Here is a 19,085-nt window from a genome sequence, read left to right on the forward strand (position 1 = left end):
GAGGCCCATCTGACTTGGAAGCCCTCTGTCTCCTATCTCACTTCCTCAGTTATTGTGAGGGATTCATACCACTGAACTTCACAGTCTTGGGCTGTCTTCCCACCAGATTCTAACTTCCCAGAGCAGACTGAACCCCAGTGAGGGTAGGTGATTTGCCCAAGGTGCGTCAGAGATTTGGATACCATGCAGCCACCCACCACCAGCCCTGAGCTTTCTCTGCTGCCCTCAGTGCCTTTCAAGTGACCCCTGTTCCTCCTTCCTGTCTCCAGGCACCAAACACACATGGGAAGTGACATCCACCCTCAGCAACAGACCTCAACTGAGAACAGTGGCCACCTTTCCAGAACCTTCCAGCTTGGGTTGCGACTCCCAGGCTGTTGAGGAGGCTCACCCCACAAGGCTCCTGCATGAACAGGCTGGGAGCTGCGCTGCTCCCTGACAATTGTCGACTCAGGCCATGCCTGCAGGGGTGGGAGCCCAGGGACAAAAGGGCATTGTGCAGGAGAGGGAGGAAGGGTGCCTGGTGGTGAGGAATGCACTGGCGATCTCTTCCCCTCCAGGCCTGCCTCACCCAGCTGTCCCCCAGACCTCCTTGAAGACACTGGAGGCTCACTGTAGGTGACAGGAGGCTGGAGCTGATTGATTGACTGATGAGATTTCCTCCAAAGGACCGAGAGCTTCATTTCGCCTGCATTGTATCTCTGGACACAATGTCCCCTGAGTGTATAGATGCTGCCTTATGACATCGCCTTTAATTCCCTTCAAATGGAAACCTTTAAAAAGAGTCCAATAACATGTTTCTGAAAGGCCCACTACCCCCCTCCTTCTTTTTTTTTTTTTAGAAGAGGAACAGAATCATTTGTTCCCAAAGGGGGCCCTCCAAAAGAAGCGGCCATGGGGTGGGGGGGGGGCAGAACCCATTTTAATAGCATCTCCTCTGCTGAATTGTGTCTTCATTTTACACTGTGGCTTTATTCTCTGCCCCTTTGACACTCCCAGCTGCCTTCACATTCCAGCTCAGAAACAGGCTGGCTTCAGGCTGTAACAGGCACCAGCTTCCAAAGCCCTTTCTCTGGATGACTCACGTTAGCCTGTGTGAGCCTGCGAGCCCCACGCCGCCACTCTCGGACCTTTGTTCCCTCTGCAGAGTGCATCGGTGTGTGCGAAGTCCTCACAACGTCCACCCAAGTCTCCTGCCGGACCGTGGGGCCAAACAAGTGATTTGGCAGTGGAATGTCTGGTTCCGATCGCGTTCAGGTTCATCCTGTTATCAACTTGGCAGCCGGAGGAAGTGACATCATGCACCCAGCTCTCCTTTGAAGCTGGAGGTGCATACCAAGACGTGGTAGTCTTGCTCACGAGGGGCAGGAAGCATCACGCTTGGACCGTCTGTTAAACTATTAAAAAAATAATAATAAGTTGGGCCATCCGTTTCTTCACTAGAAGTTTAAATGCCATTGTTCAAATGGTGAAAAAGCCCTTTTGTGAATTCTGTTCTTAGCCTGGAAGATCACAAAAGAAGGGAAGATGAGCTCTCCAAGCGTCATGCAAAGCATAAAGACACAGGGAGACAAGCGTTCCACCGAGCAGGCTTCCCCGTAGCAAGGATGTTAACACCAGGCTCTGGGGTGTCTTTCCCGAGGATTCCAAGCCCCCAGTCTGATTGCAGGCTGCTTGCCTACTCCTCTGTCAGAGTGCTTTATAAACTGGCTATCTTGGGTCTTTTGCAGTGAGTGACGGCTCTGGGAACTTTCCGTGTGGATCTGAACAGCATGCAAAATCATTTTACTTTTAAGACAAAAGGCATTCGCTTCCTGTAGCTTTCTTCGCCATCTCTACCCCTCTTCCCTTTCCACCCTGCTTTCCCTCCCCTCCCCGCCCTCCAATCCTACAGCACTAAATAAAATGCTTAGAAAATGAAGGGCACAGCTGCCCTTTCTTCCCATTAAAACAATCAAGAATGATGGTGAATTTAATATATTTGATTAGAGAAACTCCAATTTGGTGCACTTGAATCAGTTGCCTTTGTCTTCGGCTCCCGATGGCCGGATTTCAGTGGAATGTCCTCTGCTGTCCACTGCCAAGCTCACTCGGGCTGGGAGGACGCTCAGTTTCTGGAAGCATTTGCCTGGCACGCACAGAAATGGGGTATTTAGGCTGCAAAAGAGGCCAGACCCACTTCCCCCTAATCAGAGGGAGCGCCACTTTATTAAATCATGGTCACTTACTGGTGATCCTCAGAGTCTCACCCTGGGGGGGCCTGGGGTCCTCTTTAGCAATGTTAATTTTTCAGGGACTTTACTGCTTTTCTTAGTTGATATTCGCTATTGAAATTCAGGCCTGGATCCTGTACAAACAACCCAGGAGATTCGGATGCTCAACCTGCAAGGAAGAAATTCAGAGAATAATAATCACATTTACATATGGAGTCTCTTTCATTCAAAAAAACAAATAGAAATCTAATGGAAAAGAAGAAAATGTGTCATCATTTTCCCCACAAGGTGTTATTAGAAGATTCTGAAATACTGCCCAGGCAGTATTAAGCATATCTTGCAGAATTCTTAATAAGGAATTGATCTCACCGGGAGCTAGGGTTGGAGAATGCGGCTTGTTTGCACTTAAAGTTTCTAGAGATTTTTTAGAAGGGCTCTCATTATATATTCTAAATAAATGTATGCTCCACAAGAAAGTACAAGAATGAATAAAGGAGGAGAGTTTAAATTGCTATCAAAGGCATATTAGAATTCTACAGAATTCATAGGGCTTTCTTTGAATGTATTTCCAACCCTACCATTGCCAAAATCTGATTAGACTGGAAGACACCATTTCACAAAGGCTGTTAAACTCATTTTCTACACATTTATGAAGAAAAATATCCCATATCTTCTGGTACGCACCCTACATGGGCCACCTCGCTAAGCCCCTGCCCAGCGACTTCTCCCTCTGGGACTCTGTGGTAGGAAACCAAAGCCCAGGGACCACAGCCAAGTTAGAAATAGCATTCAGATTTCTGAGTCCCAGTGTCCACACTCAGTTTGTTAGACAGTCTGTCAACAGCATGGACAAGGGATGCAGAGGACTCTGCTAGACTCAGGAAGAGTGGCCCAGGGAGGAGGGCACCCTGTCCTCCCCAACTCTGGTAGAAGCATCATGCCTACACTTGGGGACAAGGACTGCAGGGGGGACGCTGCTTTTGGAGACAGATGTTGCCATCGACTCTGTAGACCTTGCAGGCCGGAGTCCTCTGAGGAGGCCCAGTTACCCACTGGCTCAACATGGAAATGCACTGTGGCCATGGGGCAATTAGAAAGAGCACGACCTTTCTGAGGGGCCAGTTTCCCAAGGCAGCAGCATCTTAGAGCCACACGGCGAAGGCCTGCAGGAGATGTTCTGAGCCTGCTGGGGTGAGAGAGCTCTGTGCTTCTCCTCAGGCAGAACACGGCTTTGTCAGTCGCCTGGGGAACAGAGCCCAGGCTGCAAAGGCTCACAGGGCCCCGATGACCAATAAGGTAACTTTGGTTGCAAAAACACAACAATGACTGATTGCATTTTACCTCTCTTTTCGGTGCAAAGTCGAGTTCGAAGATTCCTCTTGTCGAAGAATTAATATGAGCAGAATTTTGCATCCTATTATGGCATTGTGTTATATTAATGGAATGCTTTCCCTGCCCAATCTGGCTTACTGTCACCCAGACCTTGCCAACAATTATTCAGTTCCACAGAGTGTGAGTGTCGCTGTGGGGACAGCCTCCTGGGCCTGGAAGAAAGAGGCCATGAAGGTTTCAAGCTGGGCAGAGCCAGCCCCAGCCCCGGTGCCTGGCCATACTCACACAGACACCCAGAGACACACGCCCCATGCTGGGCGGTCCTACTCTTCCTCCAGGGCCAACGTGGACCTGCATGGAAGTTGAATACTTGGACAACAGAGCTGTTTGAACCGGCTCATTGTTTTTGATGCAATGCACAATGAGTTCCAGAAACGGAAAACAAAATATTCCTTAAACAGTGTGGTGCGTTCTGTGTGGCAATTGAGAGTCCAGGGCAAAGGGCGTTCCTGGACAACCCAGAACAGGGGTGCCGTGCTACGCTTTGACTTCACTGCTTAACTACAGCATACAGATTTGATAAAGTTTTCTCCAGAATTTACCAATTAAGTGAAAAGTTCTAGGGAAAAAAAGATTTATTTCAAAACCATTGAGTGTCTGAAGAATTCTTAAGGAAAGGGGAATGGGTCCTTGTTTACTTCCATTGGAACACAGCAAGAAGAAATGAACCTTAGCTGCAGCATGAGGGATTCAAGTTAGACACAAGAAAGGTCTTCCAGACCAAGGAATGTTTGGCACTGGAATGTGCCACTGGAAGAAGTTTCTGAAACATTGCTAAAGAGGGAATGTGTCTGGATGTTTGGCGTGTGGTGAGGGTGGAGTCCTTAGGTTCGACAGAAGGCCCCGGCTGGTGATGATGGTGTTCCTAGTCAAGATTCCCAGTTAGCCTCTCATCATTGCATCTTTCTCTCAGAATGGCCCTATTTGGAGGGAAAGCACTGGTTTCCATTTCCTCTCGACCATTTCCAGTCTGTGTAATTTTTACTTAGGAAATGCCTCTCAGAGTCACCTCTTCCTTTCCTGCCAAAGCTCTGAACCACACATTCCCAGTGCTGAACAATGGCCATGGAAGGGGTTTCTGGTTAAATTAGTTGGTGTGTGTGTGTGTGTGTGTGTGTGTGTGCGTGCGCGAGTGCGCGCGTGCATGTGTTTCCTCTTAATAACATTCATTCAGTTGCACGTGTGTTTCCGAGGCCAGGCCAATCCCCCTCCCCAGAAGACTGATGTCAGTCAAGCCAGGCAGCTTTAGAGCCAAGGAAGTCTGAGGCCCAGGAGGAAGTCGTCATAGGTGTGCAGGGCCAGGACATCCGACATGTCCTGTGTCCAGGACATGCAAAAGAGGAAGGCTCCTACCCACTAGCATGGAGGGCGTGAGACGGCTCAGGGCTGCCAAGGCTGAAGGCCACCAGCCAGCCACAGCCAGGCGGGGACATCGATGTCTCCAAAGGAAAAGAGGTGAAAAATGACCCCCGTTCTCCGAGGCACTCGACACAAGCCAAATGAAGATCAGTTTTGCTTTGCCTGGAGTAAGGCCGGGTGAAGAGAAGGCTGGTCCCATGTCCTTGCCCCAGCCCCTCACCCACACCAGCTCTGCTCACGGGTTTGTTCCCAAGCCCCCACACCCAGCTTCTTCAGCATTCACCACGGACCCTGGCGATCGATTATCTGAGCCTGGAAGACTCACAAAGTCACCCTGAACATTTGACTTCTCTGTCACCTCCTGCCTTTCTTCTCATCCCAATTATAACATCGAAGTTCCAGCAACTGCTCAGACACAGAGAAGCTAACCTGAGAGTGATCACAGACCCCTGCCTTCCTTAGGGCTGCTGGCCTCAGCGATTCCATGGCTTACAGGTAGCAAAACTTTAACTGCGTGGATACGTGTTCCCTTTACACAAACATACACGTAGTGCTGTTCCCTACAGCAAAAAAGAGGTAGTGACCTGAGTTAGTCATTGCTGGTGTTGAACTGGGTTTAGAGTTGTCCCTCTTAACACAGGGACATGCTCCAAGACCCCTAGTGGATACCGGAAACCTCAGGCAGCTCTGGACCCTATGTATATTAGGTTTAAAGTAGAACAATCATAGCAATAGACCATATTAAAAGTTCTTTAAAACTTACAACTTATTTATTGTTGGAATGTTTCACACTTTCAGACCCAGGTTGACCACAGGAAGCTTTACTTCAGAAAGCAAAACCAAGGCGAAGGGGGACTACCCACTGCTAGATAAAACTGGGGTGCCAAGCGAATGGAGAGCTTTCGATATTGAAAGCATCCCAGCTTGACATGTGAGGGCAAGTTTCCCAGCGCGACTCCATCTGACCATTCCAGCCATGCCACAAGGTCACGGCTTCCGTGCGACTCCATCCGGGTCCCTCAGCTCTCCAGATGAGCCACAGGCCCTCGCAGAGGTCAATGTGGTCCCTACAGGTCGAGGGAGGGCATGAACAAGGCGTTCCTCCAGCTGAAGAGGCTAAGGCATCCAGGATGCCCTCTGAAGCCAGATACCCACCTTGACCCCAGCTGGCGTCTGCCACTCCTCCAGGATGGACCATCTAATAAAACATCTGGGGCATCTGTCAATCAGCTTCCAATTACTGTAAAAAAAAAAAAAATGCCGGAGATAATCAAGTTATAAAGAAAAAATGCTCATTTGGGCTCATTGTTTCAGCGGTTTCAGTTCGTGACCAGGTGGACCCATTGCTACCAGGTTTTTGGTGGGGATGCCGGGAGGCAAAGGTGGGGAGCACTTGGTACATCAGAGCTGCTTACCTTGTGGCTGGGAAGAGAGTAGAAGGGGCTGAGGTCCCACCGTCCCTTGAAGGGCAGGCCCCCCAGTGACCTGAAGACCTTCCACTAGGGACCGCTGGTTAAAGTGTCTACCACCTTCCAGTCGTGCCAAGCTGGGGACCAAGCCTTTACCATGGACTTTTGGGGGAATATATCAGATCCAAACTATAACAGTACATATCAGCCAAATGCCCCAAACTCAGGGAAAAAAGAATCAGAAATAAATCACAGATGGTAGATTTCTTGAGCTAAGAAACCGTGTCTTACTCAACTAAGGATCTTTATCGCATGGCAAAAACTCTCAGTATTAACAATAGTTAATAAATGCTAGCCGTAGAAGGAATGCATGAGAAAATTTTGCCAAGCCTCAAACATCAGAAAGCGATCAAGGCATTCCGAGAAGGTGAGAGGAGATGAGGACTGTATGCTAGCGCGGCTAGTAAGAAGACCACTTTGAGGGACCACAGGTGAGTAGGATTTGGTCCCAAATATTTGCAGGAAATGCAGTGAGGAAATTCACTGTGAGCTTACCAATATCATACAGGACCCATATTGCCAGATGTGCATGATATAAAAGCCTGACCCAGCCGCTGCAGAGGATCAGGAAACCAGGATAACTAAAACAGGAAGGATACACAGCACAGTGCACCCAGAATGGACTCACAGAAAGTGACCTCCTCCAAAACACTTTTCTTCATAATCCTGCCCCTTGGATAAAGGGACTTCCTTGAGTACCAATACTAGAGGCTGAGTCTGTGTCTTTCTAGGAAGAGGGGAGAGTGCTTGTGCCCCATGACATCACACGTAAGTCCGTGGATACCTGATCCACCCTCCAGAGCACCTGCAAGGGACAACTGTACCAAAGATTACTGTCATCATGATCAGAATTATTTCTAGTCTAGTGTCCAGCACTCTTCAAGGTGTCTAAGAATTAGAATAAATGCTCAAAAACAGTTCAATAATAATATTTCCATGTGGCAGATGGATAAGAAAGACATGGATGGAGGGATGCAAAAATAATTAATTTAAAAGGGAAGGAAGGACTTGCTTAGACTTACAGATCTTCACCATTGCAAAGCAATCTGTCTTGTGGTATTGGACCGTCTACTGGGGACACTTACTATATGTTAAATATGTGGAGATCTCTGCTTCCTGCAACTTTCTTTCCAAACTTAATGAGTACAGTTGGAGCAATGTCCACAGAAATTTCAAAGTACATCAAAAGGTATATACTTATTTTTTTTTTAAGGTTTCAAAACACATTTGACCCATTACTACAGCACCAGAACGCTTTCTCATTTGAAAGCCAACAACCATGTCCTCACCTCTGAGTGGGTGGGCAAGACTGGAAAAGTGGCCAGCCTCCACTTATGCATGTATTAAAAAAAAAAAAAAAAAAAAACTGAGAAAAAGCATTAATGAGGAACAGAACTAAGCTGAAGGGACAGGGTGGGGAAAGAGCTCACAGGGAATGGCATCTCGGTGGAGTCTGAGGTTTACCATCCATTCTCAGACTCCACGGAATCTTCAGCCCGTGGAAACGCGCCTTTAATGCCTTTGCGGCCTCTGCCTGGGTCAACCCAGCAGTCAACCTCCAAATGATACCGCAACAATATTGAGCACACATTAAGCTCTTACTGTAATAGCCAGACTGCACAGGGAGAGACAGGAAAGCGGGCAGCGTGGCAGACACACTAAAGAGGCTTTCCCTGCGCATGCGCCTCTGCCCAGCCATGGGGTGGGCGCTAATGGGCTGTGGAGCGGCGGCAGCAAAGGAGATCAGAGTAAAAAGGTGGTTGAGCACCGAGGTCTGCTGGCGGGACCTATTTTTAGGTTGAAAACCATACTAAACCAAAAGCGAACTCTAATGTAAATAGTCATCTGGAAGGTTCCACTGTAGCAAACGACTCTGATGCAGGAGGCTGGTGGTGAGGGAGGCAGCCTGGCAGGGGAGAGGATAAACGGGCTAGCTCCGCACTCTCCGCTCAGTTTGATGGGAACCTAAAGCTGCTCTAAAACAATAAAATTAATCCATAAATTTTCAAAGGCAAAGGGAGGAGGGGAAGGGGATGCATTATAGTCCCTGCAATAAATGTTGTGATCTTACTGATCAATCAGTCTCTTCCAGGTGAAGAGCCCAAAGGATGTAGCATCTAACATCTGGATTAAACTCTGAATCAAATCATCCCAACCCTCTCTCCAAAGGAAGTGACTACCAAAATTTTCCCTGTTGACCAACTTCTAACTTTTAAAATCATATGTGTGTGTGTCTGTGTGTTTACCATCAAATATCCTAAAGGAGTAGTTACTTCACTTCCTCATTATTGGGGCACTTAAAAACTGAGCCACTTCCCCAGACCATTTTTATATTTTTATTTACAGACAGGGTCTTGCTGAGTTGCTTAGGGCGTCACCAAGTTGCTGAGGCTGGCTTTGAACTCATGATCTTCCTGCCTCAGCCTCCCAAGTCACTGGGATTACAGATCTGCTCCACTGTGTCCAGCTCTCATTATTATTTTTAGTCTTAAGTTTTAATTATTAACATTCTATTGCTGGTATAATATGTTCCTGCTGCCTGAGGGTTAAAACACTGATTTATTATCTTACCATTTTGAGGGTCACAAGACAGGTATGGGTCTCTGCAGACTATCATCAGCTGCACTCCATTCTGAAGGACCTAGAAAAGAATCTGTTTCCCACTCATTAGCTGATTGACCTGAAAGCCTTGCAGCTACAGGACCAAGGTTCCCATTTTCCTCCTGACTGCAACCTGGGAGCCATTCCTAGTGTCTAGAAGCCACCACATTCCCTGGCCTATGACCTTCTTTCTCTATCTCCAAAGTCATAAATCATGATGAGTGGACTTGTCACATACCTCTCTTTCTGCATCCTCTTTGACTTACAACAACCCATGTGATTACATTGGGTCATTCGGATTATCAGGATAAGCTCCCAATCTAAGGTTTGGACCCTTAATCACTCACATGACCTCTTCTGCTGTAAGATAATATAGCTACAGGTTCCAGGGATTCCAGCAGGTGCGTCTTAGAGGAAAGCCATTCTTCTGCCTACCATACTCTCCTTAACTATTTGGTCCCGCATCTATACTATTTCTGGAATTACTTTCACTAGGGTCATCTTGAGCGCTTAAACCTATATCCTTCCTCGTCCCTGTGGACCGTTCTGCAGTGTTCGACGTTGACATGACCTCATTCTGGAAGCACTTGGCTTCTCCTTACTGCAATGCTGCCTGCTCTGCCTGCCTCGGACCACCCCTTATTAAATTCTGCATTCATTTCCTGTCTTCTTTGTCCTTTCTCTGCATGATGTGGCTTCATCTGCAGATCTCAGTTCTGTGTCCAGCTCTCCTGGACCTTGGTTCTCAGTCACAACCACCTCCTGAGCTCTGCTCAGGTGACCATGGGTCCCCAGACCTGACTGCTTCCTCCTGTATCACATGCCTCATCGAGGAGTGCCAAACCTCGCCCTTTCATGCTGACCCCGGGCATTTCTCTCTCCTTCTCCCTCCCCCTCTGCCTCCCATCACCCACCCAGGAAATCATCACCCTGTCTGTCTTACCTCCTGAGCATCCCTTCAATCCCCTTTCTTCTCTATGTTCCTGCTGCCACTGAACAGTCCCTAGATTATGGTGGCAGCCTCCCTCCCTTGTGCCCTGTCCCACCCACACCCAGCCATTCTCCACATTGTCACCAGACACAAATGATCTTGTCATCACACTATTTAAAAACATCGGTTGCTGCCCATTGCCTGGCAGCATCCAATCTAGCTCACAGCACACGGGACCCTCCACACCCACACAAACGCACATACCAACCTCCAAGTGGAGGCTGAGCTCACCACCTGTCTTCTCCTACTTGCTCTTCATATTCAAAGAGTGGTCTGCAGACCAGAAGCAGCAGCCTCCCTTGGGAGCATGTTAGAAATATAAAAATCTCAGGCCCCACCCAGATCCCCTTAATCAGACTCTGCATCTTACTGAGATTCCTATTCAAATTCTACGCACGTGAAAGTTTGAGATAGGTCGCTCCACCACAGTGCTCTGCAGAGTAACTCGAGGCGACCTTCTGAGTATGGAAACGTCTTATTAGATAGTCTCCTTATTTTTATGTGGATTCGTCTCCATTTTAATTTGGATTTTGGCACATAGTTTATGAGTCCCTGCCTATTTTAACAATCATTGACATCTTGGTCGCCTGCTGTGCTTCTCTGCCTAGGCTGTTTCTTTTGCCTCTCTGCTGCCTGAACCTACTTTTTGCACCCTCCAGTATCATCTCCCACAAGGACCTGCCTCCATCCCTTCTAGCAAGTTGTCCCTCCTACCCTCCACACTCTTGGAGACATTTTGACTTTTTTTTTCCTGGTTGTTCATCTTCCCCCACTACACTGTGGGATCCCCAAGGATAAGAGAACTGTGCCATCTCTATCAGTGCCTCCCTGGTCTATAGAACAACAATATTTTCCTAGCCAATCAAATGAGTATCTAACTGTGGAAAATTCTACTGTATCTTAATACTGTTCTATTGTTGTGTCTCTCTTTGAAACAAAAAAGAGTTCTTTCCTAACCTCTTCACATGATCCTGTGGTTCAGACTTCTGACTGATTTCCAGTAGGTGACACACCAGCTGGACACAGAGCAGAAAGCAAGCAGCATTTGATTCTCGCTCACCTATAACCAACCCAGAACATTTCAATTCAGACACTTTTTTTCTCAACCCGTGTCTGTTGGTGTGGTACATTCTACAAGACAGAGAAAGAAACAGACAATTGGAATCAAATATTTAGCATCTTTTGCTTGGTGTGAACTTTGAGCTTAATAAAAAACTTCAAGACCCATGGCCATGTGAACGTGATTGGCCTCATTTCACAGATTATTTTGTTTTTCTCTCTGCTCTAGGTTAACACTGGCTGATTCTAATCCTAATTTGTGAGCTACAAATTGGTATTACATTAATTAGGGATATAGTCTGACATCTTGAAACAAAGTGAGAGCTAATAAATGTTTCAGATAGGCATATTTCCCTAAACCATTTCTAATGAAAACTGCTATGTCAGAGAGACATGTCATTGGACTATAAGTCCATTTCTTTATATGCAAACTTGAGATGATGATGACAATATGACCCCTATGCATCACACAGGGCCACTGTGAAGTCCTAATGAGAAAATACATGTAAAAAAAAAATGCACTTTAAAACTCTATTAAAATGCATTCTGGGCTTGGGGTGTGGCTCAGCAGTAGAGTCCTTGCCTAGCATGAGCAAGGCGCTGGGTTCAATCCCCCCAAAACAACAACAACAATAACAACAAAGCAAAATGTATACTGTTTTCATTAAGTTTTTTTAAACAACTCCTTAGATTTCAAATCTATTCTCCTAAGCGTTTCCTTCTTCTGTCTTTCTGTTGTTCTCCTCCTCTTCCTTAAGTCACATCCCCCTGAATTAAATAGTAACTCAGGAGTATGCCCAGACGATACCTGTGCACTTTGCTCATTCAGTTTAACCAGGACCTGAATAAACCACACATTTTTCTCCTCCCCAACATGTTATATGCCTGGCACTCTACAGAATTTGACTTAAAGTCACAGAGTTGACACCATTTCCTATCATTCTAATACTCCTCGCCTACTATAATATATATCTCAACCAAGGTGGGTGTACACATGCTCAGATGGACAGGTGGGCAGGTAGAGGCTAGCAAAAGAATGGGAAGTAGAAAAGATGGAAACTTAGAGTATCAGTTCTCAGGTCTCACCAAGATCTATTTTTTGGCTATTTTCTTTTAACAGTTGAGTACACAGCACAGCAGATGATTGAGACATTCAAAACTGAATTCAACAAACTTTATCCATCACCTACTGCTACATTACATCAGGTTCAATTATCTAAAATTACCAATTAACAGTAATAATTAGGCTTGGGGTATACCTCAGTGGCAGTATATGTACTTAGCATGCTGGGTTCTGTCCCCAGCACCAAAATAAGGCAGTAAATAAAACGAGTCATTATTTTATATTTATGTCTAACTAACTTCAGATCTCAAAGTCATTTTCCTTATCTACCAAATTAGGCAAATAATACCTGCTTTGCATATATGTACTTAGGCGGAGAGAATATATGTGAAAACGGGCTTTGAACAATTAAGTCCTAAAAACTAATTCAATGATTAAAATAAGAAATTCGCATGAGACTGGGAAAGTGTACCCCATATAGCTGAAGGGCCATGTCAGCAGAGAGGGACAACTTGAGGCTTAGAGCTTCAAGAAGCCTTCTCAGAGCCCCTGGCCTTTGACCAGGGCCATAAAGAAGCTGAGAATTGTGCAGACAGAGGTGGGCAGAGAAGAAATTCCCATGAAGAGGAACAGGGGTAGGAGGACAGGCCTGGGTATACTTTATGGTTCGGATGTGAGGTGTCCCCCAAAAGCTCACATGTAAGACAGTGCAGGAAGGTTCAGAGGAGAAATGATTGGGTTGTCAGAGTCTTAACCCAATCAGCAAATTAATCCCTGGTGGGATTAATTGATGTGGTAGGATGTGACTGGAGGAGATTGGAACTGGGGTGTGACTCTTGGGTATACACTTTGTATCTGGAGAGTGGAATCTCTCTCTGCTTCCTGATCATGTGAGCTGCTTCCCTCTGCCACACTCTTCTGCCATGATGTTCTGCCTCACCTTGAACCCCAAGGAATGGAGCCCGCCTTCTATGAACTAGGACCTCTGAAACTATGAACCCTCAAATACAGCTTTCCTCCTCTCTCATTGTGCTGGTCAGATCACTTAGCCGCAGCGGTGAAAAGCTGACTAAAACAGTGTGGCCAAGAGCATGACTTGCAAGGAACAGGAACGGCAGACAGTATCTGTGCCTGAGTCAGTTACACGCAGCTGCAGGTTCTGGGAGGAATGGAAAATGAAGAACTATCATATTTATTTGTGTCTTATTTTCAATTATTCAGATTAATGGATACATAATTTACTTACCGTAACATTTTCTCTAATACACTTACTTTAACAACTAGCTTAAGGCACCAATGTCCAGCAAAGGCCTTGTTAGGCAAGGCAGGTACTTAACAGGTATTCGAGAGAGGGCCACATAATCTGCCATCAACACAGCATTACGTGATGTTATAGACTGACCCTTTTTCCCACAAGGCCAGGGAATTGGCCTGCTAGAAAATGTCCATCTTGACAGCTGTCTTACTTTGAAAAGTCCCGTGACCCCACCAAAGTTTCCATTTCTTCATTTAGAAATGTCTGCCTATATGTCAATTCTCTCTTCAGAAAGTCTCAGGACTCTTGGTTTGAAAATAGCCCTAGGGAATCCTAAACAAAATATTTAGGAGGCAGGACATTTGATTTTTATTTCTCACTTTGCAGTGAATAGAATTTTTCTAGCTGATACTTTGTTAAAGGAAAAGATCAGGTTTTCTGGCATATAGGTATATTATACTCAGGCCACAGTCACATTTTGTTGCTCAAAATCATGTTCACACACATTCTCTGAATGTGTAAGCATATGCGCAAGTGAGTGTTACGTGGCTAATTTGATAGATAAGGAAAAGGACTTCAAGAGCAAAAGGGACTTGTTCGAGGTCACAGGCATAGGTGCCTAAGAAGCAGATGCAGAATTAAAACTCAGATCCCAGTGCAGTGCCTTTTAGCTATTGCCACAATCATATGACACTTTTAATTGAGGTAAAACTTGAAATCACCTTCCATCCACTACCTTTGATAAATGTATCTGCCAGGGCTCACCTGCAGGCAGGAAATAAAAACTGTGGAAACTATTTTCAATAGAGACTTAATACAGGAAGCCCAGTGCTATGAAATCAATGGAGGGCCTGGATGTTAGACTGTAGTGTGCATGTCCAGGTGTGACTTCCGGTTACCACACGGCTGAACTAGCCTTCAAAGGAGCTACTCCCCTTCAACCCAAGCAAAAGGTGGGAGTGCTGAGGGAAGCACAGAGCTTCATGACCCCAGAGCTGGGAGGTCTGGGGACTGCCAGCATGCTGCTATAATGCTTCTCTATGCACACACAGCCTTGACCGCACAAGAGAATTTTGCTACAGAAAAGCACAGCATCTTCACGACCTTGCTTGCCAGCAACAGTACCCCAAGCTGCAGAAGTTTGGTCTTTGCCCATTTCCTCTTTTCAAATTTCTCATGGATGCATCTAATCCACAACCTAGCAGCAAGTGATTCTGGGAGATATCGAGCTGAAATAGATACGACTGCCAATCTGCTCTATTTGTGACAGGTAAATTCTGAAACAATGACAGAGTGCCCCTAAATGGTTTAGAAACAGCATTTTTAGGTTGTGCTTTAAAGGCAGATAATACAGGTGATCTGCATCTAGGCACCATGTATGGTTGCCCAGATTGTGCACTCAAGAAAGGAGTGATCTTCTCATGTTGTGCATTAGTCACAGAAAGAGTGAGAAGAACAACTACCCTGAAGTTGCTCAATACACAGTCCATGCCAGCCTGATTCTCAGGAGCCATCTGCATCAGAGCAGAATGTGGTAATAGCTTTGACATGGAAAGAAAGCTGCATATATGACTAGATTAAGAAACTACTTAGAAATGGACACATCATGAGGCCATGACCACTGGATAAAGGTCAAATAAAAGTACAGACTGACTTGAGGAGCTGATAGCCAGAATACCTTCCTGGAGAAGTAGGTCAGATGTTCTCATCAAACTTTCTTAATTAGTTTTTAGAAAAGAAAAAAAAAAAAAACAATGTAAATATCGTACCTTATGATCTAAGAAAGTCACGATCAATTATGCCATACTCAGATGGGTTTGAACTGACTTTGCACTGTGTAAAATTAAAGTTAAAACATGCTCTTCTGTAAAAATGTGTTACATGCATGTGCCTACACACACACACACACACACACACACACACACACACAGAGTCAGGTTCTTTTCATATTTTTTTTTTCACTATTCTTCATTTATTTATCTTTCTACCTTTTTTCTCCAGCTAAATTCAGAACATTATATTGGGTTCTTCTTGTCCCACTTCAATAAAAACACTGGGAGAGTAGACTACATCCAGAAGGGAGCAATTAAAACAGGACAGGTCTGGACCTAATGGCATGGGTGTAACGGGTTACGGCATCAGGCTGTTAGCCTTGGAAGAGAAGCCAGTGGAAGAGAAGATGGTCATGTTCACAGACCCAAAGGGCCATCATTCTAGAAAAGGCTTAATTTGATCTGTGTGTCTCCAGAGGGAGGAACCTGATAAACAACTGAAAGTCACAGAAAGGCTTCAGTATAGCGGTTAGATCTGGCAGCAAATGAAGCCAGCTGCCTGGGCAGCATCCCCGGTGGCATGAGACACTGCTTCTAATGACGTTTGCCATCTGATCACTTGTACCTGTTGCAGAGACTGGTTTGATCTCCCCCTGGACTTGCAGTAACATGAGGACATGGATCATTGCTTTTCTTCCTGTGTCCCCAGCTTGTCCCAGAGCACATAGACCCAGAACACAGGCTTGATGGAAATATGAATCGATGAACAGGTCAGGGGCCACCAATGCATCAGCAGAGCACTGTCCCTGGGCCACCCCAGACAACTGGCTCAGAGCATAAGAGTGGGCGGTGCTGAGGAGAGGGGCCTAAGCCATGGTTTTGCAGAGAGCGAGTGTTAGCGTAATGGGAAAACCAGTGAGGATCAAGAGGGAGCTCCGAGCCTGCCGTGAGCCTGGGTTCCCATGGAAGCTGGCAGCCTGAGAGTTTCAGGTGGGCTTGGGCACAGCGGCTGGTGTGTTTTCCCAGCGCCCACGAACGGTGGCAGAGAGGCTATTTATTTTGGACTGCACGGTGGCAGCATAGCTTGTCTATGTTGAGGGGCTTTGTCTGCAGATCGTCAGGCATTCTCTCCTACGACCTCACTCAGCCTGCCTCTGCCCTGCAGAGAAGCAGGGGTGGCTACCAGGGACAGCCCATCAGCCTGCTTTTTAAAAAAATTTACTTTTTCTTTCTAGATATACATGACAGTAGAGTGTATTCTGACATATTACACATTCATAGAATAAGTATAACTTGTTCCATTATTAGGTTGTACATGACGCAGAGTTATATTGTTTGTGTATTCATATATAAGGTTAGGAAAGATATATCTGATTCATTCTACTGTCTTTATTATTCCCTACCTCCCTCCCTTCTCCCTTCTCTAGTCCCATGAACTTCTAATCTTTTCCTCTCTTGTTGTGGTTAGCATCTACATATCAGAGAGAACATTTGGCCATTGTTTTTTTGGGATTGGCTTATTTCAGCTAGCATGATAGTCTTTAGTTCCATCCATTTACTGGCAAATGCCATGCTTTTATTATGGCTGAGTAATATTAATTGTGTGTATATACCACATTTTATTTATCCATTCATCTGTTGCAGGGCGCCTAAGTTGGTTCCATAGTTTAGCTATTGTGAATTGAGCTACTGTAAACATTGAACTGGCTGGTCACTGTAGTATGCTGATTTTGAGTCCTTTGGGCATAAAACAAGGAGTGGAATAGCTGGATCAAATGGTGGTTCCATTCTAAGTTCTCTAAGGAATTTCCATACTGTTTTCCAGAGTGGTTAGGTAGAATGAAATTGAAACTCTATCACTCACCCTGCAAAAAACTCAACTCAAAGTGGATCAAGGGCCTAGGCATTAGACCAGAGACTATACACCTACTAGAAGAAAAAGTAGGCCCAAATCTCCACCATGTCAGCTTAAGAACCAACTTCCTCAAGAAGACTCCTAAAGCACAAGAAGTAAAATCAAGAATCGATAAAAGGGTTGGCATCAAAACTAAAATCCTTCAGAGCAAAAGAAACAATCAAGAATATGAACAGAGAGCCTATAGAATGGGAGAATATATTTACCACCAGTATCTCAGATAGAACATTAATCTCCAGAATATACGAAGAACTCAAAAAATTTAACACACACACACACACATACACACACACACACACACACACACACACACACAACCAAATAACCTGATCAATAAATGGACCAAGGAACTGAACCAGTACTTCACAGAAGAACTGTGAATGGTCAACAAATACATGAAAACATGTTCAACAGCTTTACAATTAAAGAAATGTAAATCAAAACTACACTGAAAAAAAAAAACTACACTGAGATTCCATCTCACCCCAATGTCAGAATAGCAATTACCAAGAATACAAGCAACAATAAATGTTGGCGAGGATGTGGGGAGAAGGCACACTCATACTTTGTTAGTGGAACTGCAAATTGGTGCAACCAGGAGCCTCTTTTGACAAGTGCATGCTAAGTGGCTTCTCGCTGGCCAGAGGCCACCTTAACAAGGAGAAAAGGACTGTCTTTCAACCCCAGGGACATCAAGGAATGATCAAGGAATGATTTGAAACCATATGGTTCCCTTTTCCTTGGTACTCTGACTCACTGGATCATATTGAAACACATACTGCTACTCACGGTTTAATAACCTGTTTCTGGGGTTGGACTGAATCAGTGAGGCCAGATGAAGCCACGGAATAATCGTACATGTGTTTTTAATTCAGCACAAGGTGTTGAAATGTGCCCACCCCCACCCCAGTCACCCCTCTCACTCGCTGCCAGAAAGACCCAGGACTGTCATTCCAGTTTGACTGCTACTGAAGTGCAGGATGCATCATCTGCTAGTTAGCACTCGCCTGTCACCTTATTTATAACACCCTGGAATGAAGCTCCTGTCCCTGCCCTGCCTTCCACCCCTGCCGCTCCAGCTTATGCAAGTTGTTTTTTTGTTTTTTTTTTTAAGTTCTCCCCGGCTTAACTTTCTAACATCATAGGGACAGCGCCCACCTCCCAGTCCTGTTGTCTATCACCCCAGGGACCGGCATGCAATCCTCCCATCTTACTGTAGCTCCAAGTGGCCCTGGGTTGCAATTTGGGTTCAAGTGAGAAAGGTGTCTCTGTTGACTCACAGGACCAGTATTCAGAAACTGACTTCCTGTTTTGATGAACCTAGTGAAAGAAAAAGATGCACTTTTTAAAAATTGTACATAGATACAGATCTATCTATAGATAGAAGATAGATAGATAGATAGATAGATAGATAGATAGATAGATAGATAGAATTGGCTCCAAACAGTAATTTATAAAATGGAAACTGCACACTAATTAAGGACCTGTCACTTCAGCGTCTTCTAGACGAGGTGCTGGGAACCACCCATGTCACGTGGCTGATGCTGGAGCAGTCATGCTTCTTGGGACCCCAGCATGACCGATGTGAAGAGAGGAAGTGAAAAGGGGCGTGTGCAAGAAGACTCAGTGAGGTGACCAAAGGACCACGAGGCATTGAACTCCAGCTCCTGCTACAGCAGCTACCCACTTTCTCCAAGCAGCACCCTGCCCACCTCACTACCTGGGTCAAAGAACTGGGGAGAGAAACTCGCTCATCTTCACGAGGGGCCGGAGGCTGGGAATGCAAACCTCAATCCCCAGTAGCACCTTCCAGCTGAAGAGCGGCCACTCCCACAGCAGCGAAGCCCAGCTCCCCCAAGGCTAGGGGACCAGGGCAGTCTGGCCCTGCTTGTTGCACACGTTGGGTGAACTGGCTAGGAGGTGTAACTGGAGATGACACGCCCTGCCCAGTCAGCAGGAAGGAGAAGGGAACCGATATCCCCATATACCCACAACT

The 19,085-nt window shown here is 45.8% G+C and overlaps 1 long non-coding RNA gene across 2 annotated transcripts; it reads right to left on the reverse strand.

Moving 5' to 3' along the window:
* Positions 1–1,952: 1,952 nt before the first annotated feature.
* On the reverse strand, positions 1,953–18,959 carry LOC124985486 (uncharacterized). 2 transcript variants are annotated; one of them, XR_007108866.1, is made up of 5 exons: positions 18,574–18,959; positions 18,304–18,409; positions 6,120–6,204; positions 2,229–2,382; positions 1,953–2,128 (listed from the first exon to the last, which is right to left on the reverse strand). It is a non-coding gene; the product is annotated as an uncharacterized LOC124985486 (long non-coding RNA). The 2 variants fall into 2 exon arrangements; XR_007108867.1 differs by lacking the exons at positions 1,953–2,128; positions 2,229–2,382 and adding an exon at positions 5,736–6,031.
* Positions 18,960–19,085: the final 126 nt, after the last annotated feature.

Source organism: Sciurus carolinensis, chromosome 5, assembly GCF_902686445.1.
Source record: "Sciurus carolinensis chromosome 5, mSciCar1.2, whole genome shotgun sequence".
NCBI lineage: Eukaryota > Metazoa > Chordata > Mammalia > Rodentia > Sciuridae > Sciurus > Sciurus carolinensis.